General features: G+C 51.7%; 1 long non-coding RNA gene across 1 annotated transcript in view; it reads left to right on the forward strand.

The window, feature by feature from the left end:
• LOC118541756 (uncharacterized) overlaps positions 1 to 25,719 on the forward strand; it is a 40,078-nt gene extending 14,359 nt beyond the window's left edge. The window contains exons 2-3 of the long non-coding RNA XR_004920239.2: positions 1,657 to 1,772; positions 25,503 to 25,719. This is a non-coding gene — a long non-coding RNA (uncharacterized LOC118541756). The remainder of the gene's footprint in view (positions 1 to 1,656; positions 1,773 to 25,502) is intronic.
• Positions 25,720 to 25,964: the final 245 nt, after the last annotated feature.

The raw sequence follows: 25,964 nt of genomic DNA on the forward strand, positions 1-25,964 counted from the left end.
TGCCCACCTTGAAGGCTTTGCCTATGGCTGTCCCCTGGCATGGGATGCAAATTTCCTCCCCTCCCCATCCCGTTTACCTGGCTCCCTCCTTCTGCTCCCTCATGGGGCCCCTCCTGTCAGCCCCACGTGGGCATCCTGCCTGGGGGCTCCTGTGAGCCCCTGGCCCATCCCCATCCCTACTGCTACCTTATTCTTTCCTACCAATCTACAGCTGACCCTTGAATAACTCGGATTTGAACTGCATGGTCCACATACATGCAGATTTTTTTTGGATAAATACAGTGCAGTACTGTAAATATTATTGTCTCGTCCTTATGATTTTCTTACTTGATTGCAAGAATTCAATATATAATAGCTAGAACTTCAAAATTTGTGTTAATTGATGTTTATGTTATTGGTAAGGATTCTGGTCAAAAGTAAGCCATTAGTAGTTAAATGTGGGGGGGAGTCAAAAGTTATACCCAATTTTCAAGTGTGCAGGGGTCAGAGCCCCTAATCCCTGTATGGTTCAAGGGTCAACTGTATCTCTACCATGTCTGCCTCCCCCATCAGACTGGGAGTGACACAGGGTCCAGCCGGGTGCACAGTCCCTCCCTGGAGCTTTGGCCTCACCCCCTGGCACAGGCCAGGCACTTGGGGGATGCTGGAGAGTAGCTGGAATAATGCAGAATCTAGCCCCAAATCAGGCTTCCTGCGCAGTGGGGAGTCTGCTTCTCCCTCTACTTCCCCCTCCACCCCTCCCCTTCTCCCCTCCCCCTTGCTTGTGCTCTCTCTCTCTCTCAAATAAATAAATAAAATCTTTTTTTAAAATTTATTTGACAGAGAAAGACACAGCAAGAGAGGGAACACAAGCAAGGGGAGTGTGAGAGGGAGAAGCAGGCTTCCCACGGAGCAGGGAGCCCGATGTGGGGCTCGATCCCAGGACCCTGGGATCATGACCTGAGCCGAAGGCAGACGCTTAACGACTGAGCCACCCAGACACCCCAGTAAATAAAATCTTAAAACAAAAAAACAAAAAAAACCCCAAATCTCCAGTCACATCTCTGTTCTCTTTTTGTATGTCTGTCTCCCTAAAGGCTACAGGTGCTCAAGGGTAGAGTAAGACAGCCTATAACAACGACGACGCCTAATTTTTTAAAAATTTTTTTAAAAAGATTTTATTTAGGGGCGCCTGGGTGGCTCAGTCGTTAAGCGTCTGCCTTCGGCTCAGGTCATGATCCCAGGGTCCTGGGATCGAGCCCCGCATCGGGCTCCTCGCTCCGCGGGAAGCCTGCTTCTCCCTCTCACACTCCCCTTGCTTGTGTTCCCTCTCTCGCTGTCTCTCTCTCTGTCAAATAAATAAATAAAAATCTTTAAAAAAAAAAAAGATTTTATTTATTTATTTGGGAGAGTTAGTGAGATTGAGAGAATGAGTCGGGGGAGGGGCAGAGGGAGAAGCAGACTCCCTTCGAAGCTGAGAACAGGGGGACTGGATCCCAGGACCCTGGGATCATGACCTGAGCCGAAGGCAGACGCTTAACCAACTGAGCCACCCAGGCGCCCCGACAACACCTAATTTTATGTAGTACTTACTGCACGCCAGAAACTATCCTATGTCCCTTATCTGTGCTTTTCATTTGATCCTTAGAAAATGATGTTATTATCCCCATTTTACAGACAGGGAAACCGAGTCTCAGAGAAGTCAAGTGACTTGTTCCAGTTTACGCAGCAAGTAAGCAGTGGAGGTGGGATTTGTCCAGGCTGTCTGGTTCCAGAGACATCCTCTAAGTGACGTAAAATGATATGTGTTAAGCATTTTTCTCTCAAAGTGTAAAGGGTCCCAGGGTCTTTCTCCTTTCTGCAGCTCCTGTCTTGCCCTGAGCACCTCGTGCCCTCACTCGGTACCCTCTCTTTGGGCAGTACATCCCCGGCCCGCTGTGCTGGACCCCCCGAGGCTCTCCCTGCAGTCCACGAGGATGGAGACACATGCCAGCACCAGCTAAGCCTTTCCACAGATGCATCTAACTGCCCCCCCACTTTGTCTCTGTAGCCCCCAAACCTGTTTTTCTCCTGTTCTCATTAGTGCCCACCGGCTGCAGCCAGGAGCCCGGAGTCGACTCTGACTCCTTCAGCTCCTGCCGCCCACAGCCATCTGTCTCTGCTTCCTGCTGACTCTCCCTCTGGGGCCCTTCCTGGCTCCCCACCTCTGCGCCCACCCCTCTACTTCTTGCTCAAACACCTGTCACCTTCCCAAGTCCCCTGGTCTGTAAACAAAGCCGCTCGTGTCACGTTCCTCATGGGGTGTCTCGAGGATTAGACGAATTTTGAAAAGCTGTTGCGGCAGCGCCAGGCTCACAATCCGGAGCTGCTATTAAAGATTAAATGGGTAGTTGTTATTAGAGATTTTCTGAATGAATGAATGAATGACCCAGCGGGCGCACCATTCTTCTCTTCCTGGACCTCCTCTCAGTCCCCGCTGCGTCCTCGCGCTGCTTTGTCTGTAAGGCAGTGCTTGTTAACATTTTGGAAGGATGGCTACCCTTCGAAAAATGTTGGATCCTTCCAGCCGGCATGCAGATCTCTCCCATCTCAGAAGATTCCTCCCTTGACTCTATCTCTCCCCCAACTACTCCCTTCTCCCTTCTCAGAAAAGCTTAGGGAAAGAATTGCCCCCATTAGCTCATTCCTTCCACCTGCTGCCATCAGCACCCCCACCCAAGGACATCCGAGTGGTCTCCAAGCCGAGGGTTTAAGAGACATGTACATTTTCCTGGAACTCTCAGCAGCATTTTGATGGTGTTCTCAGCTTCTAGGACACCCAGCCCCATCTTTCCTCCTGTGCTTCCATGCCTGGCTGCTGGAGAAAAGCTGGAGAACCCCTTGTAAGTGTGGATGACATGTTGTTGAGCTCACGGCTGTCTCTGGATATCTCTCTGTCTCTGTCTCTCCTCACTTCCTTGGGAATCTTGCTTCATTCAGTCCCGAGACTAGAACACCAGCCTTATAGAGATGACTCCCAGTTAGGGCCTGGATACCAGACTCCTGTGCCCAGCTGCTCTCTGGACATTTCCATGCGGAAGTCTATGGGCAACTCAACTTGAACATGTTCCCAATGACCCTTGGACTTGCATCCACCAAGCTTGGCCCCTGCCCCACCGCTCTCACTTCAGTAACTGGCACAACCACCACCTAAACCTAAGACAAGGGCCCCACTTCCAACATGCCACTGCCCCTCATCCCCAGGCCTGTGTCCCCAGACGTCTTCATTTCTCCCTCCACCTGTTTCCCTGCCCTCTGTTTCAATGACCACTCAAGTACTGATGACCTTTGAGTTTCTCCTGCCTAATCATGATTTTGAGCCCCAGATCTGTATGGTCAGCCATTTCCTAGATGCTTCCACCTGGGTGTCCCTTGGCACCTGCCACGTGTCCCATAGTAGACTCAGCATCTTCCCCAACACATGCTTCTCCTGCTGGGGTCCCTGGGTTGGTCAATAAGGCTACTATGTACCCTACTATGGAGGGTGGTACCCTCGCATTATTCTTGACTCTGCTTTGCTCACTCTCCCAGTACTTCTCATTGGTTGGTCATTTGCCAATATCTCACTGTGGCTCTGTCCTCTCTCTATTCCTAGTCCTGTGGCCATCCTTGCTGACTTCACACCCACTGGTTCGTGCAGCTGACACCATGGTCTTGACCTGCTAAGTGCTAACAATCTTGTCCTCCACTTGACCTCAGCCATGATCACATCTTTGACCTTGTCACCCAATAACAGCTCTGATCTGAAATCCCAATTTCAAGCCATCCCAGTCCCCAGCCATCATCTGCTGTCATCCTATCTCATTTTCTCATTTCATGGCTTTGATCTCAACAAGACCTTGGAAGTCAGCCTCCAACCATTCTTTCTTTGACCCCCACTAATTAACCTTTCATCCCCACCTTGCTACTGACACTGCTCTTGTCAAGGTCACCGGTGCTCTTGTCTTGTCAGATCCAATGGTCAGTTCTCACTTGCCATCTTCCTTGTCCCAGCAGCAATGTTGCATGGGGTCAAGCGCTTCCTCAGTTTTGGAGCATTCACTTTTCTTGACATGACATTTTTCTGATTTTCCTTCTTGGCTCTTCAGCTGGATCCTCCCATTTCCCCCAATATCCAAGTGGCTCCCTTCTCTTCTTCATCTACACACGCTCCTTAGGGGAACTCATTTGGTTCAATTGTTGGACATACTCTCTATTTCTGATGACTTGCCATCTTTCGCTCCCCCTGAACTCCAGACTGTACTGCCCATTCAACTTTTCTACTTGGATGCCCAAGAGACCTTTCAAACTTGCTGTGTTCAAAGCTGAAATTGTTCTATCTCCCCCACAAATCTGCTCCCTCCCTATATCAGTAAATGACACCACCCTAACTCCCTAAAAGTCATCCTGGAGTCCCAAGTTGCCTTCATCACTCATACCTATCCATGCTTAATACACTGCTAAGTCTCACTGACCAAACTTCCCAAAGATCCCAAATCCATTCTGCTTTCTTCACTCTACTGCTCCATCCTAACTCAAGCCCCCGTGGCTTCTCTGGGACAACAGCCCAGCCTTCTCCCCAGGATCCCTGCTTGTCCTCCTGTGTTCAATTCATTCTCCATCCACAACCAGAAGGATCTTACAGATTCAATATTACAGACCACCACCTGCTTAAAACCCTCCAGTAGTTTCCCACTGTGTTGAGCATAAAACTTAAGCTTTGGGCCACCCCCTGCAAAGTCTGACGTGTGTGGCTCTGACCACATCCCCGGCTACCCCTCCTGCCACCTCTCCTTATTACTCACTCAGTTCCAGCCCCACTGGCCCCCTGCTAGCCCTCCAACATGCCAAGCTCATTCCTGTCTCAGGACTTTAGCTTTGCAGCTCTTTCATCCTGGGACCCCCTTCTCCCAGAAATTCACAAGGGTGCCTCTTTCTTCCCTACCCCTCAGTTCTCAGCTCAGATTCACCACTCCAAGGAGGCTTTACCTAATCATCCTTCTGAAGTACCCCTCCACTCCCCCAGGGCTCCATCTCACCACCCTGCTTTATGCTCCTTCTAGTTCTTATCAGTATCAGAAATGATCTCCTTAACTTACTTACATGGCCTTCTTTCTGCCTTCTATACTGGAAGGTCCATTCTGGGAGAGCAGGGACTGAGTCTGTTCTGTTCTCTGCTGTAATTTTCTCAGCCAACAGTGTCTGGCTCGTAGTAGTTGTTTTGTAAATACTCATGGCTGATATGCATGAATCTGTTTGGAGACCAAGTCCTGTGAAGTCTGTTCCTTGACCGCTCTCATCTCTGCACCCTCCGTTCCAGCCCTCTGCCTCCCTGCCTTTCTCTACTGTGCTTTCTTCATTCTTTCCTAGCTTCTGAGTTCTCCCTCTGAACCTTCACAGATGTGGTCCTCCCCTTGGGAGTGGATCATTTTGTGTGTGTGTGTGTGTGAATGTGAATTCATACCCACAGCTGCATGTGTGCGTCTGTGGCTGTCTCACCATGGGTTATATTTCTGTCTCTCTCGCTTAATGGGTTTTGATCAAATTTTTGATTTGCTTCATTCATTCATTCATTCCTTTGTTAATTTATTACTTTATGAAGTTATTTCATATTTAAATACCTTGTGGTAGATGCTATGTTAGATAGTGTATGTGTTGTGAATGTCATATTCTGGGCCCTTTATCAGGTTTTGTTCTCATCTCTAGATTACACCATCCATCTAACCATCCATCCACCCATCCATCCATCCACCTACCTATCCATCCATCCATCTCTCCATCCATTATCTGACAAGTGCCAGATTCTGTTCCAGTGAGTGAGAATATGAGTGTTTGTGCAGTGTGCCTGTTTTTGTGTCCCTGTCGTCTGTGTGAAGGTCCATTTCTCCCTTCTTCACTGCCTTTGGGCAAAGCCACGTTTCCTTTATTTCTGCGGAGGAGCCTTGTTGAATTTTCACTCTGAGTCCGTGAGTATTTGCGCTGTGTGTGTGTGCGCATGCACTCACGCTGGCTGACGGTCCCTCTCAGCTTTCTCTCTCTTTCTCTCTCTCTCTCATTCTGTGGCTTGTGGAGTTATGCTCTTTCTTTGGACACTCTCACTTTATGTGTGTGTGTGTGAACATCTGTCAGTCTCTCACATCTTTCCCTCTGGGGCTTAGGCTGAGGTGGTTCTCAGTCTCTGGCTCACTGTCATTCACACTTTGTCCATTTATTTGTTGATTCATCCACAAGAGGTTTATTAAACACATGCTTCATGCCAAGACCTGGGCCAGTCCGTGGTGTATGTGTTTTGTGTGAGTGCGCGGCTGTCTGCTGTCCACTGCCTGTCTCCTTCTCTCCTCTCCCTCCACCTGCCTTCACACCCTGGGGCCCCCAGTGTGTGCACTGGACCCCACTCCCCTTTTGCACATGCTCATCCTGCCCTTGGTGCTGACAGCCCTGCAGGCCACACTCCCTTTTTGTTCCTAAGTTGAAAACTCAAAGCCAATCCCCGGCTGGCCTTGGTACTTCAAACCCAGCATATGACAAGCTCACCACATCATTTCCTCACCTCTAATAGGTTTCTCTCCCTGTTCTCATTAGTGCTGTCATTGCCTGCCTGGGTCCGCAGCCAGGAGCCCCGAGTCATCTGAGTCCTCACTCTCCTGCCGCCCACAGCCCATCTGTTCTCCTTCCTGTAGAATCTTTCTCCAAAAGCTGCTCAGCACCCCCCCCCCCACTATCTTATCAGCCCCTGTCTCAGCCTGGGCCCAGAAAACTGAAGCCTGGACCACTGCATCCATCCATCCATCCATCCATCCATCCACCTACTTACCCATCCATCTATCCACCCACTCAACAAACTTGCCCTGAGCATCCACTGGATCTCTGCTGAGGACAAAGTTCCCAAAACCACATCCTACAGGAGCTCAGAGTCCAGGGAGAAGACAGACCAATTATCGTTGGATTAGATGTGTGATAGGGGGTGTTCCAAGAATTTATGTCACGTGGTCACTACACTGTGTATATTTGGGGTGTGTGTGTGATATCTGTCTTATTTGCTTTGGCCACTTTTTCAGACCGTCTTCTTCCTTCCAGATCTCTGGACTTGGTGCTCCCCAGGGCTGCAGTCTGCTCTTCTCTTTCCATGACTTCTCCTGCACCATGCTGTCCATGCCCAAGTCTCCAGAGACCCCCTCCATGCAAAAGCTCCCTCACCTATATCCACTGACCCTTCCTCAGCCCCACCCAGATGCCCCAGCAATATCATAGACTTACCAAAATAGGATTCAACTCCTCATCATCCCCAGCCTCATCCTTTGTGCCACTCCTCATCTCCAAGACCAGAAATCCAGACATCACCTTCTTCTCTTTTCCCTTGCCTTCCATCTCTAATTTAACTCCATTTTTTTTGGCTGATTCTTCCTCCAACATCTCTCTCCAGTCTTTCCCCTTGTTACTCCCTATCTTCATGGCCAACATGGTTGCCCTGGCCATGGCTGTCCTCTCCCTTCTTTCCAGGCTCCTCTCCGCTGGGTCACTTCTAACTTGTGGAGAAACACTCCATCTTTCCCTGTCTCACTCTTGTCCACTCTCTTCTTCCATCTTCAGAAGAGTCGGGGAGCTTAAATCTTGGGTTGAGCTTGGATGCCCCCACTTCCTCTGTACCCACCATGATGCTTGGGCAAAGCCCTCCACCAACCTCCTGTTTGTTAGATCCACAGTCTCTTTTCCCTTACTTATCCCAATACAGAGAGCCCCATGGATGTCCCTCAGGCTCCTCCTCATTGTCAACAAGGCTACAGTGGCCTCTTTCCCTTCCCCTTCTAAACCCATCTTCATTTTTTGATGAAGCTCCAGATGGCTCTTCTCCCTATGTCCCATCACATTCCCATCATTTTGCAGGAGCTCTCCCCCAGGAACAGCTGGGCATGCCTTGGTTTGGGTGCCTTGCTCCACACCATACTGAACCCTGCATCTGATTTCTTCTCTGGATGTCAGCATGGGATGCGAGTGGGGAGGCTAGGGGATATTTGGGGCTGGGTGGGGAGAAGGGGTGAACAGACAGATGGACGGTGGATTTCCTCTTCTTCCTTGTTCTTCACGAGTGGTCCCTTTCTCCCCTTTCTGCTACCCTTCTCTCTGTTTTTTAAATAAAAATTACTTTTCAGTCTCACCAGTGATACACAAATACATTGTCTTCTTGGAAGATTAAAACATTACCTATGAAACTGAAGTCTCTTCCACTGTCCCCCTCATCCTACATCCTGATCCCCAATTCTTTTCCCAGGTGGAAACCAGAGTTATCAAATGAGTGGGGAAAAAATTAATCACACACACACAATCCTAAAGAGCAGCTAACATCATACTCAGTGGTGAAAGACTGCTTTCCCCCCAAGATCGAGAATAAGCCAAGGATATTGCTTTCACCACTCCCATTCAGCATCATACTGGAAGTCCTAGCCAGTGCAATAGGGTAGGAAAAAGAAGTAAAAGAACATACGGACTGGAGAGGAAGAAAGAAAACCATCTCTATTAGCCGAGGACATTATTGTTTACATAGAGACTTCTGAAGAATCTTCAAAAAAGCTCCTGAAACGATTAAGTGAGTTTACAAGGTCACAAAGTACAAAATCAATACACAGAAGTCAATGAGCAATTGGAAATGGAAGCACAAATATTCCTCTAAAAAGTGCAGAGTATGGTTGGGTGAACAGTATTCAGTACACTGTTGTCCTTGTTTTTAAAAGAAATGGCTTCATACTGTGAATATTATTCTCCAGTGAGCGCTTACGCTCAACAGCTCTCTGAGGGCCCTGTTTTCCCTCTTAGCACACATATCACAGTCAGTTCTTGTCCTTGGCCGCACAGGGCTTCAGAGAAGGGCTGCCCTGGAATTTACCTCACCCTTCCTTCAAGGAGGGACATTCTGGTAGTTTCTACTTTGTCGTTCTAGATCAGGCTGTACTGAACACGCGCGCATCTCTTTCTGGCTCCCCCTGCTCCAGGTTCTTGGCGCCCTGCCTTGGCTGGGGGGGGGGGCGGGGTGTGGCTCAGAGAGCTCTCTCTCTCCTTCCCTGCCTCCCTCCCTCCTTTTCTGTCTCATCTTCCCCACTGCTGTTTGGACGTGGCCCTAGCTCCTGAGTGCTCGTGGGTAGGTGTGTGTTGCCTGTTCCCCACTCTGAATGGGTATCCGTAAAGGTCCCTTCAGGAAACTTCCAAACCTGGGAAAGGCCCCCGAGAGAGGACAGCTCCTCAGACGCTCCTCATTTGATTGCGACACTGATTTCCTGATGGGCGCGGCCCTAGCTCCTGGGCGCCCGTGCGCTTCTTCCTCCATCCTCACGTCCTCCCAGCCGCCGTGCTCTTTCCCACTCTCCCGAGGAGCGTTAGGCAGTTTTGCTCTGAGTCTGTGTGTCATTCCTGTGGGGTGCGTGCGTGTGTGTGTGTGCGTGTGTGTGCACGCACAGCTCGCCCCCTCAGCTCCATCTCGTTTTCTCAAGCTTGTACCGCTTTCTGCCTTCTCCACGCCTTCCCCTGTGCACATGCGCACACACGGGTCCACAGGTTTGGGTCGTGCTTCCCTCTCTGAGGAGGGGTCACCATCGGGTTCCACCGTCTCTGTCATTCTCCGTGACTCTTCATCCATCTGCCTGTCCGTTTATCCGAAACGTATTTGTTGAGCTGCGTACTAGGGTCTGTCTGTCCTGGCCGTCTTCCTTCCCTGCCTCCTCCTGCTTCACACATCTTCTGTCGTGGTGCCCCCAGGTCCCTGGCCTGGATCCTTCTCCCATTTCACCCGCTCCCTGGATGCAGTCAGAGTCCTTTGCACAGACACTCCTGTGTCCCTCTGCCACCCAGACTCTACTCATTCTCTGCCCCTCCTGCCATGGATGCTGGGCCCCCACCCTCAAACCCAGCACGTCCCCTCCCCAGCCCCATGTGTGTTTCTTCCCGGCTCTCCTTAGTGCTCAGCATCACCACCACCTGGGACTTCAACTCTCCCTCTGAGGGGCCTCTGCCACAGCCCCGTTATCAGCTTTGTGAGCCTGGACCATCCATCCCCCCATCCCTCCCCCTACTTATCCTTCCATCCATCCATCCATCTACCCAACAAGCTTGTCCCAAGCACCCACTGGGTTTCCACTGAGGACAAAGGCCCCTAAACCCCAGCCTGTGTCCTGCAGGAGATGAGTCGGGGCGGAGGATAGACCAGTTATCACACACTGCACGACAAGATGGGTGACAGGGGTGCCCCAAGACCTTAAGTCACTCTGAGCATCACCGTGTGTGTGTGTGTGTGCACGCGCCACTTCTCCAGACCTTTCCCCCTCCTGGTTTCCCAGTATGGATGCTCGCACAGCTGCGCCCCTCCTGTTACTTCTCTCCCTCCTAGTTTTCCTGGACTTGTCCTTTCCCTTCCACAAGATGCTGCCTCACCTCAGTACCCCCAACCCAGGCTCTTCTGCTCAAGCCCCACCTTGGCTCACTTGGCGACCCCACCAGCGCCACAGACTCTCCAAGCGAGGACCAAACTCTTCATCCTCTGACCAGAGCCATTCCCCATTTCAGAGCCAGAATTCTGGCCGCCCCTCCCCATCACTACTCCCACCTCTACTCTGCCTCCCATTCTTCACGATTCTTTCCCCACAGGCTTTCCCCCATGTCCCCTGGCTCGTCCCCATCCTCACGGTCAGTATCGTTGTCCTGGCAATGGCTGTCCTCTCCCCTCTTCCTGGGTCCTCTTAACAGGTGGATTTGCTCCCTCCCTCCCACCTGAGAAGTGAGGTTCCTTTCTTCCTCCTGTCCTCTCTCTCCTTCCATCCACAGACAACTGAGAAGGGAACAGTAGGCCCTGGCCATTTCTCTTCCTTCCCCCGCAACACACCCTCTACAGTCAAGGACCCTGGCCCCAAGTCCCCTGTTGCAGCTCGGCAAGATGCCCCCACCTGCTTGTTGAAAAAGGTGGCCAGCCCACTTCACTCCTCACTCCCTCTGTGCCCCCAGGGAGCCCTGTGCTGTGGACACTGAGGGCTCTTGATTTCCTCCCACCTTTCAGGCCATGCTCCCTCTGTTTCCTTGGAAGGGAAAGGGTTTTTTTTGGTTTGTTTGTTTGTTTGTTTGTTTTTTGCCAGCCTCTATGGAGCTTCCGAGCTCCCCAGGGCCCTGTCCTGGTTCCCATCTCTCTCCCACCACCTTCCAGGCTTACCCCAGCCACGCTCAGCTCCAGAGGGGCTGTGAGGGGCCGCCTGGGAGCACCAAACACTGAGCATGCTTTTGTTTCCCTTCCCGCCAGGCCGCAGGCTCCTCGGGGCCTGGGTCTGCTTTCTCCTGGGGTCTGCACCAGAGGGAGGCTGGGCAGGAGGAGTCTGTGGACCACTTCTCCTCTACTCCCTTGTTTTTCTCCCCTTCTTGCTTCATCTCTCCTTTTTGAAAATAATTTTTAATTCCACGAGTGATGTAAGGACTTATTGTATTTGTTAAAAAAAAAAAAAATTACAGCCTTCCATATACGACAGAGGCCTCCTTTGTCTCCCTGTGCCCACCCGAGCCTCACAGGTCCCCACAGGGAAGACATGTCTCCTCGCATGAAGGGAGTTTGAGGAGCATCTATTTGCAGAGGTACTGGGGTGTGGGTGGAGGCAACCATGAGGGGTGCCGCAGGAGCCCGGGGATAAGGGCAGTGAGCCGTCATTACCCCCGGGAAAAGTTTCCAGAACCTTGTAGAGAGGGCTGCCTTGAGAGGAGAGGGACACAGCAGCCTGAGCTCCAGGGGACTGAATGCGCTGACCTCCCTCCCCCAGAGCTCCTGCTGGGGGTCCCTCCTGGCCGAGGCCAGCGGGAAGCCAGGGCTCAGCCTGGGGGTGGGTGCGAGGCCAGCGGGAAGCCAGGGCTCAGCCTGGGGGTGGGTGCGGCTGAGAGCAGGGATGGGGAGGGGGGAGCTGCGGGGCCAGTGGGAGTTACCAGCACCTTGTGTCACGTGAGCATCTCGTGTCTGGGAGCCAGGGCCCACCGGCTCCATCCGTGGGGACCTGTGTGTTCCCCCCCACCCCGCCCCCTGCCCCCTGCGGGCTCCGCTGCCCTTGACTTCTTAAACTTTCCTTTGACACGTCACCCCCGCCTCCCCGCCTGTGGCTTCATCTCCCTCGGCCACGCTTCTCCTCGCTCTCCAGAGGGGCCTTATTGAATTGTACTCTGTGCGTCATTCCTGCTGTGGGCTGTGTGTGTAGCTGCGGGCTTGTCCACAGCTTTCGCTCTTGTTTCTGAGGCTTGGAGAGTTCTTCTCTCTCTGTGCCTCACTGTATGTGCGTGCGTGTGCGTGTGTGTGTGTGTGTGTGTGTGTGTAAACTTGTGTGTTCATGATTAAGGTTGGTTCCCACCTCATCTGTCTCTCTGGCTGTTCGTCTGTCCATCGTTCTTCCATCCTTCCATCCCTTCACCCACACATCCCTCCGTGGAGTATGTGGAGGGGTCTGGGCCAGGATCTGTCTGTCCCACCTGTTTCTCTTCCTGCTCTTCCTTAACTATGCTTCCTCCTCTACCCACTTCACACCTGGGGGCCTCAGGTCCCCTCCTGTGCCCCCCCTTACTCTGCACATGTACTCTGGGCCACCTTGCCTATGCTGTCCATGCCCTCCCACTCTGCTCCTGGAGGTGCGACCCTCTCTGAGCCAACACTGGCTGGGACCCTCCCCTGGTATCTTGAATCCAGAGCATCACCACATCATCTTTGGACCCAAAGAGATGGGTATCTCTTTCTGTTCTTATTAGTGCAGAATGTCACTCCCCTCCTCGGAGCCCTGCGTCATCACTGACTCCCCCTCCTACTGCTCATGACCCATCCGTCCCCACTTCCTACCAAGTGACCCTCAAAGAGGCTGCTCAGGATGCCTGCCTAACTCCTTAGCCCAGCCTCAGCAAGGACCCAGAGTCTTGTACCTGGATGACATCCAACCACCCACCCATCCACCCAGCAGACATCCAGCAAGTGCAAGTGGAATGCCCACTGTGTGCTCTGCTAAGGGCAAGGAGCCCAAAGTCCCAAGCTGTGAACTGAGAGACGGTGCATGAGAAGATGAGGAGGGTGATGAAGCCTCCCCAGGTTGTGGTCTCTGAGCGTCATGCCCAGGTTGTGTGTGTGTGTGTGTGTGTGTGATCTTTCTGCATTGCCCACCTCTCTAGACCTTCTCTATCCTCCTCCTTCCAGTATCGGCTGTGTTCTCCTCTTTCTGCTCCTCTCCATTAACAAATGTTCCCTGGGCCGTGCCGCTCGCAGGCCCTGAGACCCTCTTCACTCGGGTCTGTGTCCACCCAGGCCCTCCTGTTTACATTGCAGGCCCATGTATCTATTTAACGTGCTTCCTCTCTATCTGGACATCCGGCCAACGCCCCCCAGTTCCAGCCCTCCCAGGGCCTGGGACCATTCACACCCTGGCCACATCCAACTGTGTCTGTGGACCAGCCTCTTCCTGCTGAGCTAGGACCCCCACATCCATTGGCCTGCGATGGGGGGGGCTCCTTGGCATGGCCACCATGGGCCTCCTCCCTTCCCCTCTCATCACCTGTCCGGAAGACCTGTGTCCTCCCCATCGCCGTGCCTGCTGATCCTCCCCCGAGGAAGGCACCCACAGGGGTACCTGGAACACTCGGGCATGCACAGTCTCTTTGAGCTTCTTGGGACCAGGTCTGCTTGTCTGGGGTCTCAGCCAGAGGGGCTGGCCAACAGATTGCCTGGAGGAGAGGATGAGCAGACAGACAGATGGAAGCTGGGTCTGTCCACAGGGTCTCTTTGCTTCCTTCACCTCTCTTGTCCTTTCTGCTCTTGCTGCCTCCCCTCCTTTGAAAATTAATATTTGACTACACAAGTGACACAAACACATCATCTTTGTACCAAGTACAGCATCACAGATACAACAAAGGGGCTCCCTTGGACAGTCTTCCCATCTGTTCTCAGACTACTTCCTCGGGGGGAATGCAGTTAATGCTCTAGCAGGATCATCCCGCACTGCGTACTTACACTTTGATATACACATACAAACATGTATACATATACATATAGACTATAATATCTGTACGTATGGGTATACTTTTTCCTATGGAAATATAAAGTGTTTTTAGTAAGTTTTGGTTTACAGTGTTTTCCCCCTAGAAATTATATGGCGCTATGAGACCTTCTCAGGGATTGTGCAGAGGGATTTTTGACTGATTTTTTGGGGATCTCTTTCCATCTCAATACATAAAGATGTACATCAGCCTTTTTATCAGCTGCGTGGTATTCCATGAGGAACCGTCATGGTTTATTTCACTTTCTTCCAGCAATAGATGTTTAGATGATTTTTACTCTCTCGCCATTCAAACAAGGTTGCCCTGGACGCCTGTGTCCCTGCTGCCTTCCATCCGCGCGCTCTCCCTTTGGCCTCCCCATCTCTGACTCTGAACTAGTCTGTCTCTTCTTCCTTTCCTCCATCTCTCTCAGCTTTTCATCGCTCCCTGTTCTTTCTAGATGTGGTTGTCATTCTGTGTGTGTGTGTGTGTGTTAGTCAGGGCCCCAACAGGAAAGAGATGGAACACTCAAATTAGGAACATTTGAGGAATGTTTCCCACAAAGGCACTATATTGCAAGGTGTGGAGTGGAAAAACCGGAGGGGTTTTGCAGGAAGCTGGGGCTGAGAGTAGTCAGCTTGTGACCACCTCTACTACCTAGGGGATGAGGAGTGGCAGTAATGACCAGAACCTGGAGTTGCAGAGAGGCTCTGCCATGAGAGGAGCTGTAACTCTCCATTGAAGGACCATCCAGCAAAAGTGGACCCAGGGGAGTCACTCTCCTCCCCCACCTGTCTCCTGCCAGGACATCCCATTGGCTAAACCCAACCGGAAACCAGAGGGCAGGGAGCCTGCTGGAGCAGAGAGGTATGGACGGAGACCCGGAGGAGCAAGCAGAAGACATCTAGAATATTCTCTGCCTGGGCCCTCTATCAGGTGTTGTTTCCAGCTCTGGGTTACTTTATCCATCTATCGATCAAACCCCTTCCACACATCCATCCATCCATCCATCCATCCAGCAAATTGCACAAGCCTCTCCCAGGTGCCCCGTGAGGGGGTGAGTGCCTGCTGAGGGGTGTGTGTGCACACACGTGAGCCTGCGCCCGGGTCTCTGCCTGCCTCCCACCTGTCTGCCTGTGGGTCTTGCCGCCCCTGCTTCTTTTCAACTTTCTTATTGACATATAATCCCCCTTCTCTTCCTGTATCTGACTGTGTCTTGCTCATCTCTGCTCTTTCCCTCTCTCCAGAGGAGAGTTATTGAATTTTGCTCTGAGGCTGTGCGTCATTCCTGCTGTGAGTGTGTGTGCGTGCTTGGGCTGCCTGCCCTTCCCCCATAGCTCTCTTTTTTCTGGGGGCTTGCAGAGTTTTATTCTAAAGCCCTGAAATTCCCTTTTATTCCCCTGATCCTGGTTCCCACAGCTTTCCCCCACAGGACATCTCAGGGAGGTGACCAGCAAAGTGGTCACACATTAGCCTTTCTCTGTCTGGTCCTGTTAAGCGAATTTATTCTTATTTCTTGAGTTCTCCATCCATCCACCATCCACCCATCCATCCACCATCCACCCATCCATCCATCCATCCACCCACCCATCCATCCATCCATCCATCCATCCACCCACCCACCCATCCATCCACCCACCCACCCATCCATCTACCCACCCATCCATCCATCCATCCATCCATCCATCCATCCATCCATCTGCCATCCATAAGCACACAGCATCTCCTGGGTGCCAGGACCCATGTCTTTTCTTTGTTCCATCTCATCGTGTGGATATGTGTGGCTCACATCTTTTCCTCTGAGGCATGACTAGAGTTGGCTCCCATCTCCCTCACTCTCCTTGCCTGTTCTTCTGCATGTCCATAAACTGCTTAATTAGTTCAGTGTCTGTCCTGTCTCTCCTTTCCTTTCCCAAATCTCCTCTTTCTGTTTACCTCAGGGCCCCCCTGGCTCTGTCCCAGGTTCTCTGCTCACTATACACACATTTCCTGGATGTGCTTGACCACTGTCCTCTGTGCTGATCCCCCCACTGTGCCTTCCATAGCCCAGACCCTCTCTCTTTCTTCCAGCCACAGACTGGAGCTTGAAGCAAACTTTACCCAGCTCCCCAGTCCTCTTGCACTGTTTCTGTACCTGCTGGATGTCTTTCTGTCTCCATTCTCATGATATCTGCTGATGTCACTGGCACCCAGGTCTCTGCAGTTAGGAGCCCCGAGTCATCTCTGACTATTCCTACTCCTGCCTCCATGGCTCATCCATTCTCCTTCCTGCCAAGTCTGCCTCCAAGGCTCAGGTCAAGACCCTCTCCAGCCCTTCAGCCCCTCCCTCAGCGCAGATATAACAACCTTATGCTTGCACCAAATACATCCATTCATCTGTCTGTCCATCCAACAAGCATGCACTGAGCACCTACTGGGTGCTTTGCTGGAGACACAGACTCCACAGCAAAGGCTACATCTTGGTGGAGCTGAGTCCATAGGGAAGAGGCTAATGGGAATATGGGGGTAAGTACATCCTATGTTTTTGTTTTCCTCTGAGCATCACAGTGTGTATGTGAAAGAGAGATGTCCCTACTTCTCTAGGCTCCTCTGTTGCAGCCCCGTGCATCCTACCAGGCACCCCACGGACGACCCAACAGCATCATAGACTCACCAAGTCCACAGCCAGCTCTGTGTTCCCTCCCCCCACTTCCCAAAACCAGGGCCGAAAACATAGATTAGCCCCTTTCCCTCTGCCTGCCTCCCACTTTCAACCTATGGCTGATTCTTCCCCCAAAGTCCTATCTTCTCCATCCTCCCAGTCAACGTGGTTGCCTTAGCAACAGGTGTCCCCTTGTTTCTCCCTCCCCTGGGCTCTCTCAGCAGGTGGACATGCTCACCTCCCTCCCACCTGAAGAGTTGAGTTCTCCCTTGACTTTTTGTTCCTATCTTCCTCCTGTCCTCTCTCTTTCCATCTACAGAACAGCTGGGGAGGGACTCAGCAATGGCAGCGTCTACCCACTCCTTCCCCAACCCATGTTCTTGCACAGCTTCCCATGGCAGCCATTCTGTGCCCACCAGGGTGGCTGGACGAGGCTTCCAGACCCCATGGCCCATTTCCCTCCCTCATCTCTTATCCACGCAGGGCCTCTGATGCCAGGGAGTCCATCCTGGTGACTGGACTCCCTTTACTTCCTCGACTCCCATTTCTTGGGACAACTCTCTGTCTCCTTTGTGCCCATCCTCCTGGGACTCCTTCCTCCCTCTTCCTACTGCTCTCTCTGCTACCCTGGATTGTCTCCCTTGAGGGCCTGAGCAACCAGCCTCATGCTAACCCCACCCAGCCCTTCCCTCTCCGCGTTACAGCTCTGCTAAGCAGGGTCAAGGGTGCCCTCCAGGAAGCCCCCATCCTCCTAAAGAAGTCTTTGCCAACCTCTCCCTGGGGGCCCCACCATATAGGGTGAAGATTCCCCATTTGGGACACCCCACCCCCCACCAAGCTGTGGGCTCCTTGAGGGCAGGGTCTGCACTGGATTTCTCTCTACTTCTCAGCACAGAGAAATGGGTTGGGGAGCACTCTGGCTGAGGGGAGGATGGATGGACAGACAGAACGAAGGACTGGAGACCTCTTCCTTCCCCTCCTCAGTCTCATTCTCCATCTCTCTTCCCCTCCAATTTTTTCCCTCTCCTGATTTTAAAAAAATAGTTTGGAATTATACATGTGATACACAAAGACATTCTTTTTGCAAAAACTTACAGCGTGACCGAAAAGACTCAAGTTTCTTCGACCCTCCCCCATCCTCCTCTCAACCCCTCCCCCATGCCAGGGAACCACTGTGACTGGTTCTGTGTGAACCTGTCCACACTGTGTATACATGACTTCTCATCTAGATAAATACAGTTGCTTTTGGGGGAGTGGAGCGATTTATTTTAAAATGTAAATGCTGTTTACTAGGCACAGGTTTTGCCAACAGGCTTTTTTGCCCAATGGTGAGTGTTAGAGCTCTTTCCATGAGCATGTCCACATGTGGCCATTGCCAATCACCAGCGTCTCTGCCCGACTCCATCCAGCGAGGATGCACGGGTAGCTTGAAATTGGCCTTGGTGGTAGTATTTATGCCGCAAAAGTAGATGAAAAATATAAATTGGGATTTTTTTTTCCCCTCAGAGAGCCAGTTTGCCAGCACACTCCAGGATGCACCCTGTGTTAAAAATCTGCTCCAGAGTATATTCTAGAATACAGTTGCGGGTCTTTTTGTGGATAGACTGCTTTCTCTTTTTCACTATAACAGATAAGGTTGCCTCAAACTTCCATGCCCAGGCCTCCCCTTCTTCCTTTTTCTCTTCTGAATTCTGGGGAGGCCTCCAGAATGTGGCCACAGCGTGCGAGTTGTCTGTCTGTCTGTCTGTCTGGTTGAGCATTCAAAGGACTGCCTCCCCAGAGCTCTGAGAGCTGCCTGCTTCCCCCCACATTCTGCATCATCTCCTCCCTCCTTTCTCCTTCTCCCCCAGATTTGGCCCTTGCCCCCAGGGTCACAATGGGTGTCTGCTTCTGTGTGGACAGGTGGGCAGGGTGCCAGGCTCTGAGGCTCTTTATCAGGTTTCTTCCTCCCGTGCCTCCCTCCCCTGCTCCCTCACCTGCCACGCGTGCTTGTGTGTGTGTGTGTGTGTGTGTGTGTGTGTGAGCACACGTGTGCCTGCATCTCTGCATCTGCCTGACTCTTCTTCCCCGAGGGTCCCTCATCCCCTGCTTTGTTTTATTTTTTAACTTTATTATTGATGCCTCCCCCCCCCCCCCGCCCCGCCTCTGTCTTCATCTCGCTCAGCCGCCCCAGCTCCCGCGCTCTCTCAGAAGGAGCTTTATTGAATTTTGCTTCGGGTCTGTGCGTCATTCCCGCGGTGTGTGTGTGTGTGTGCGTGTGAGTGCGTGTGAGTGCGTCTGTGTGCCTCCCGCTTTCCCCGGCAGCTCCCTCCCTCGCTCTCTGGGGCTCGTGGAGTTTTGCTCCTTCTGCGTCTCTCTGCGCGTGCCCGTGCCCGTGCCCGTGTGTGCCCGTGCGCACCCGTGTGCGTGAGCTGTGTCTCTCCGAGGCATGGCCGGGGCTGGTTCCCGCCCTCTCCATCACTCTCGCCGTCGCTTTGTCTGTCGGTTCATCCACTCCACTGTCCACAGAATGCCTGGTGGCTCCGGACAAGGGTCTGTCTGTCCTGTCGCTCCTCCTCTCTTTCCTCTTATGCTGCACCTGCTCCCTGCACACATTTACCTACTGCCCCTGAGAGGGCGCCCAATCCCCTCCTGCACCCTGGAACCCCCCCTTCTCTCCTGAACCGCAGCTTGGAGCCAGTGTTGACCCGCCCCCTCCACCGATGCCTCCGACTCCCCTCGTTGTCTCCGCGCCCCAACCAACCCCTTCCCTCTTCTCACTAATGCAGAACGTCCCTGCCTTCTCCGCTGTGGTCCTATGCCTGGGAGCCCTCAGTTGTCTCTGACTACTCCTGCTTGACCATCCACCATCTGTTCCCCCTGCTTGCCAACTCTCCCTTCAAGGGGCTCTAGAGCCTCCCACCCCCTCGGCCCCTGCTATGGCATCGTGGTGATGGAAGCATGGACAACTGTCCCGTGCACCTGGCCATCCACCAACAGACATCCACTGGGTACCTGGGTGCTCTGCTGCAGATAGGAGCTCCAAAGCCCCTGGCAGAATTCTAAGGAGTCCAGGGGAAGAAAGACCAGTTATCACCCAGTTATCACAGAGTGAAGGGACTTCTGGAGACTTCCGAAGTCTCTAAGTCCCTCTCAGCATCACTGTGTGTGCATGCGTGCGAGTGTGTGGTCCGTCTTGCCCACCTCTTCAGACCCTGCTCTCTCCTCCTGCTCTTCCTTAGCAGTGCTCCCCAGAGCTGTGTCCTCATCCCTCTCCTCCTCTTGCCCCATGCATTCTCCTGGGCCACACTGGCCACCCCAGGGCTTCAGGGACGCCCTCCGCATGAAGGGCCCCTTGTTTCTGTGCTGGCCTCTCCCTCCCACAACCTTCCTAAGCCCCCTGCACCTGCTGTCCCCTGCTCAGCCCCACTCAGTGGTCCCACCAGCATCACAGACTCACTGAGCTAGACCCTCTCCACTCCTCGTTTGCGCTCCCCGTGCTCCTTTGCCAGGGACAGGAATCTAGCCTCACTCCCTGTCTCTGGCCTTTGCACCACTTCTTCCTCCAAAGTCTTTCATCGTCTCTTCGTTCCCATGGCCGGTATGGTTGCCTTGGCAACAGCTGTCCTTTTCCCTTTTCTGGGGTCCACTTTCCTCCAACATGATGAGGGGCTTTCTCCTGCCACCCATTCTTTCTCCCTCTTGCTCTGTCCTCTCTGTCTATTCACCAAAGAGCTGGGAAGGGAACTCTGGGCCCTGGGTGTCTTCCTTCTCCCCCCCCCCCACCACATCCTTTGCAACTGACCACAGCCAACCCGAGTCCACCATGGTTCTTGAGCTCGGCCTCTGTGACCTCCTGCTTGCCACATCCTGTAGCCCTGTTTACCTGCTCATCCCCACTGGCCATCAGAGGCCTGACCGTGGTGCCCATCCTTGCTTCCCTCTTAGTACTCTCTCCTCCCTTAGTACACCGGGTGCCCCTGGCTTTTCTCCTATCCCTTGGGTGGTTCCTCTTCATCCCCATCCCAGTGCTGATACTCCCCAGGGCCTAGCCCTCCTCTTCCCACTCTGCCTGCTGCCCGAGGGTGGCTCCCTTCCCTCCAGGCCATCTATTGCCATCATTGTCCTTGTTGGGCATAGAACTCTCTTCTGAACTGGGACCTGCACATCCATATACTAGAGCAGGAGAGTAAGGGTTGGGGGCTCTTATCTATCCCTTCCACAATGGTTTTCTCTACGCCCCCTCCCACCCACCGCCCTCACACCTGGTGTAGGGGGACCAAGTTACAGGCATCTTCTTGACTTTTTCCCACCATACCCAGTCCCACCCAGGGATACTTCCAGCAGACCACCACCATCTTATCTGGATGCCAGTCCCCAGTCTTGCCCCCTCCCATCCACATCTGGTGAAGCTGCCCAAGCCACCTCTCCAAGTCTTCCATCTGGCAGCTCACTCTGCTCAGCCGGCACCCCACTGCCCTCCTGGTAAAGTTATCATTCCATATTCCCTCGCGATTTGATCCTCACACCGTGTCAGTGTTATGTCTGTGTGTCCCATCGCCTGTGGGTTCCCTTTATCTTTTTTTTTATCCTAATTCACATCTGCTGGGTGACTACTACACACCCCCTGTCCCTCCCAACCACTCCCCTACCGCGGACACTGAGCATCTCCCAGGTGTCGGAGCTGGGGTGGTGCACATGTGTGGGTCTATGTATGTGCCCTTCCCCATGTGCTGTATCAGTGTCTGCCCATCTGGGTGTCTGTCCCTCTGAGCCCGCTTCCCCTCCTCCCCTCCTCTTGTTTTCTCTGTCTTCATCTCACTCAGCTCTCTGGAGGAGCCCTATTGAATATGCTGTTTGTGTATCATTCCCGCTGCGCGCGCGTGTGTGTGTATGTGTGTGTGTGTGTCTGTGTCCGCGCATGTGCACGCGTGCCTGGACATGCCTGCCGACCTTCCCTTCACTCCTGTTCTCTGTCTGGGGCTTGTGGACGTTTCTCTGCTCTCTCTGTGCCCTCCGGTGTGTGGGTCTGGTGTGTACGCACCTGTGTACAGGCAGGTGGGCCATGTCTCTCCGAGACATTGGCCGTGGTGGCTCCCACTTTCTCTGTCACTCTCACTCTCATGGACTCTTCATCTGTCTGCCCATCCATCCATCTGTCCCCCGCATGTTGAGTCAGTTCTGGGCAGCATCTATCTGTCTGTCCTGTCTCTCTTCTCCCCGCCCCCCCCGCCCACACGCTCCCCAGACAAGCTCACCGCCTGCCCTCTGTGCTCACATCCCCCAACTGCTTCCGCAGCCAAGACCCCGTCTCTTGTTTCCTTTCCCTCCAGCCATAGACTTTGAGCCAGCATCCGTCCACAGGTGCCTCAAACTCACTGCATTGTCCTCATGGCCTGAAATGTGTTTCTTTTCCATCTACCACTGAGCGCCACTGCGTGCCTGGGGCTGTGGCCGGGGCCCCAGTCATCCCTGACTCCTGCCCCGGTGCCCATGGGCCATCTGTCCCTACTTCCTGCCCAGTCTGCCTCCTAGGGGCTGCTCAGAGACCCCTCTAATCCCAAATCCCTCCAGCCTGGGCTCTGGCCAGGACCCAGCATCTTGTCTGGTTCACTGCAGAGGCCTCCCCCGGGCCTCTGACCACGCTCTTTCATCCTCCGTTAATTTCCAGGGGAATCACGAATCTCCTTTGCTCAAATCTTCCCATGGCTCCCGTGTCACTCCGAGTAAAGACGAATACCCTCTCCACAGCCCACGGGCCTTCCATCGTCTATCTCCCTGTTACCTCTCCGCCTTCATCTCCTACTCCTTCCCTTGGCTTCCCCGGCCTCCTTGGTGTTCCTCGAACAGCCTGCATGATGGCTGGTGCCCATGGTTGCTTCGGGTGCACCCGGCCTGAGGGCGCCCTGCTGAGGGTGTGAGCGGAGGTCAAAATCTAGCCCTTATTCTGTTCTCCTAGGCATGAGCTCTGGTTTGGGATTACCTTGCTTAGAAGAAAGACTGCCTTTTTCTTTTAAATACATGGATACAAAAGCCCCTTTAACATTCTTGCCTTCTTCATACACCATCTCTGTTGTTTTTGGATCTGTTTACTGATTTTTCTTCTAGTGGTGGGTCATATTTTTCTGTCTCTTGACCTGCCTAGAAATTTTTTATTGGGTGCTGGATATTGTGAATGTTATACTATTGCTGGTCTGGGTTTTGTGTTGTCTTCATTTAAGAAGTGACATGCAAGTAAATTATTTGCTAATTACTTTGATCTTTTCAGGGCTCATTTTTTTTTTAAAGATTTATTTATTTTTGGAGAGAGAGAGTGTATGCAAGTGGGTGGGGAGGGGCAGGGGGAGAGGGAGAGAGAGAATCTCAAGCAGGCTCCACACTGAGCCCAGAGCCCAACATGGGGCTCTATCTCACGACCTTGAGATCTTGACCTGAGATGAAATCAAGAGTCGGACACTCAACCGACTGAGCTGCCCAGGCACCCCTTGAAGCTCATTTTTAAAACTCTCTTAGGGTGGGTTCACAGTGGCTTCACTCATGGGATAGTTTATCCCTTTTGCTAAGAGATGATTGAATGACCCAGATTATCATCAAGGACTCAAGCTCTAGCTAGTCAACACCTATAGGCATCCTCACCCTGTGCGAGCTCTGGGAATTGTTCAGCTTAAAACTCCCCAGTATCTCTTTGCCTGGCCTTGTGGGCTTTCACCCTACACATGCACAACTTTGCATTTACTAATGACTCAAGGGAACTTCCCTCGAGATTTCTGGAACTATTTTTTCTGCACAGCTTTTTTCAGTCAGGTACTCTGCTCCTCAACTTACAGTCCCTTCAGCTTACCTGCACTTTGATTTTTGTCTCAAAGATCAGTTCACCTCCAGGCCTTTGCCTCGGCTGTTCCCTCTACCGGGAATAATGTTTTCTCTAATATCCATGTGGCTAACTTGCTTACTTCCCACGTGTTTGCTCAAATGTTACCTTCTCTGTGAATTCTAAGTAGGTGGCCCCCTACTTAGAATCGCAACCACCCCAACTTGTAATCCTCATAGCCCTGTGCATTTCTCTCCGCGATATATTTATTTTTGAATTTTGCTCATTTCCTATCTCCTTCCACTAACATGGGAACTTGACGAGGGCAGGAAATTTTGTCTACTTATTCACTGCTGCATCCCCAGTGGCGGTGGGCCAGCACAACTATGGGGCTTAGAGGGGATTTAAGTTGAGCTGGGTGTCTGTAAGTGTCCAGCACATCCTGGAGTAACAGCTGGTGCTGGTCAAGGCGAGGGTGGGAAAGGGTAGGAAGGCCTGAACAGGCCCTAAGCATTTCACTGTCCGTCCACACTTGTGCTAACGATCTCATTTTCCATTTGTTCCATCTGTACCCACTGCCCCTGACATTTGGCAACATCTGCCCTCCTTGGCTTAGCACATGCTGTTTCCTCTGGCCAGAGTGCGATTCCCTGACTCAGCCACCTGGCACAGAGACCCAGCTCCAGAGTCTCTGCCTCTGTCTAATGTTCTCTGGACCCTGTGACTTCCAATCTTTTCTCCACTCTGGGACCAAGAGACTCCTTCCTACGCTCAGCCCTTTCCATGTCACTCCTTTTCTCTAACACTTTCCAGAACTCCTCAGTGCTCCTAGGAGAAATTCCAAACTTCTGAATTTGGTGTCATATCTTTTACTACATAACAAATGACCTCCAAACTAAGCAGCATAAAACAACTAGTATTTGTTCTCTCACTGTTTCTGAGTGTCAGAAATCCAGGAGCAGCCTGGTTGAGTGGTTCTGGCTCAGGTTCTCTCAGGAGGTGTGGTCAAGCTAACGGCTGGGACTCTGGTGAACTGAAAGTTTGGCTAGGGCTGGAGGATCTGCTTCCAAGATGGCGCACTGACATGGCTTTTGGCAGGAGGCCCCAGTTCCTTACCATGTGGGCTCTCCAGAGGGCTCCTGAAGTGTCTCAGGACACAGCAGCTGGTTTCCCCCAGAGGAAGTGATGAGAGAGAAGGAGAAAGGGAGAGAGGGAGAGGGAGAGAGAAAGAAGAGCTGCAGTGCCTTTTATGACCTAGTCCTCAGAATCCTACACATCACCTCTGCTTTATTCTATTGTAAGAAGCAAGTCACTAAGTCCAGTTCACACTCAGAAGAGGGGAATTAGGCTCTGCCTCTTGAAGGGAGGAGTGTAAAGGAATTTATAGATGTATCTTAAAACCACTACACTTGGCATTCAAGACCCTCGGGTATTTGGCCCTGACTAGCCCTCCAGGGCTGGATCAAGGTCTTCAGAGGCTCCAAGATGATGGCTCTTCTACCTCAACAATAAATAAAAACAGTTGATAAACTATAAAGTAAGTATAAGAGAAGTCCACAAAGTTCTAGTTTTTCTCATGATGACCATTTTAATAATATTCAAAAATGATCATGGTGTAATTTATATACAGTGAAATGCACCCATTCTAAGTGTACATTTTGATGAGTTTTGACAAACTCCACAGCAATGTAACGACCACTACAATCAAGATATAGAACATTCCATTCCCCCAGAACCTTCCCTCAATGTCTCTTTACGAGCAATCTCCCACCATTCCCTGCCTGAAGTAATCAGTAATCTCTTTTCCATCATTGTGGATTAGATTTGCATTTTCCTGAGTTTCATATAAATGAAATCATGTAGTACACATTGTTTTGTTTCTGGCTAATTTTGCTCAGTATCATGTTTTTGAGATTTTATCCATGTTGTTGCACGTACCAATAGTTTGTTCTTTTTTTTTATTGCTGAGTACTATTCCATTGTGTAAATATATAAAAAATTATTTACCCTTTTGCATGTTGGTGAACATTTGTTTTTCTCCTCCATTTTTAGGTGATTGTGAACAAAGCTGCTATGATGTTTGAGACCTGCTCTTTGTGGGAACATATGTTTTCATTTATCCTGGGTGAATATATGGGAGTGGAACAGCTAGACTGAATGGTTAGTGCATATTCAACCTTATAAGAAACTTCCAAAATGTTTCCAAAGTGGTTGTACCATTATATACTCCCACTAGCAATGTATGAGCGTTCCAGTTGCTCTACATTATTGCCAACATTTGATATTGTCAGTCTTCTTAATTTTAGCCATTCTAGTGGGTGTACAGTGGTAGCTCATTGTGGTTTTAATTTGCATCTCCTAAATAATTAACGATGTTGAGCATCTTTCCATATGTTTATCTGCCATTCCTATATCTTCTATGGTGAAGTATCTGTTCATATATTTGCCAATTTAAAGAAGTCAGGTTGAGTACTGAGCCCAGTATTTACCCTTTCTTTATATATTCTGGATATG

This window comes from Halichoerus grypus, chromosome 10, assembly GCF_964656455.1.
Source record: "Halichoerus grypus chromosome 10, mHalGry1.hap1.1, whole genome shotgun sequence".
Classification (NCBI taxonomy): domain Eukaryota; kingdom Metazoa; phylum Chordata; class Mammalia; order Carnivora; family Phocidae; genus Halichoerus; species Halichoerus grypus.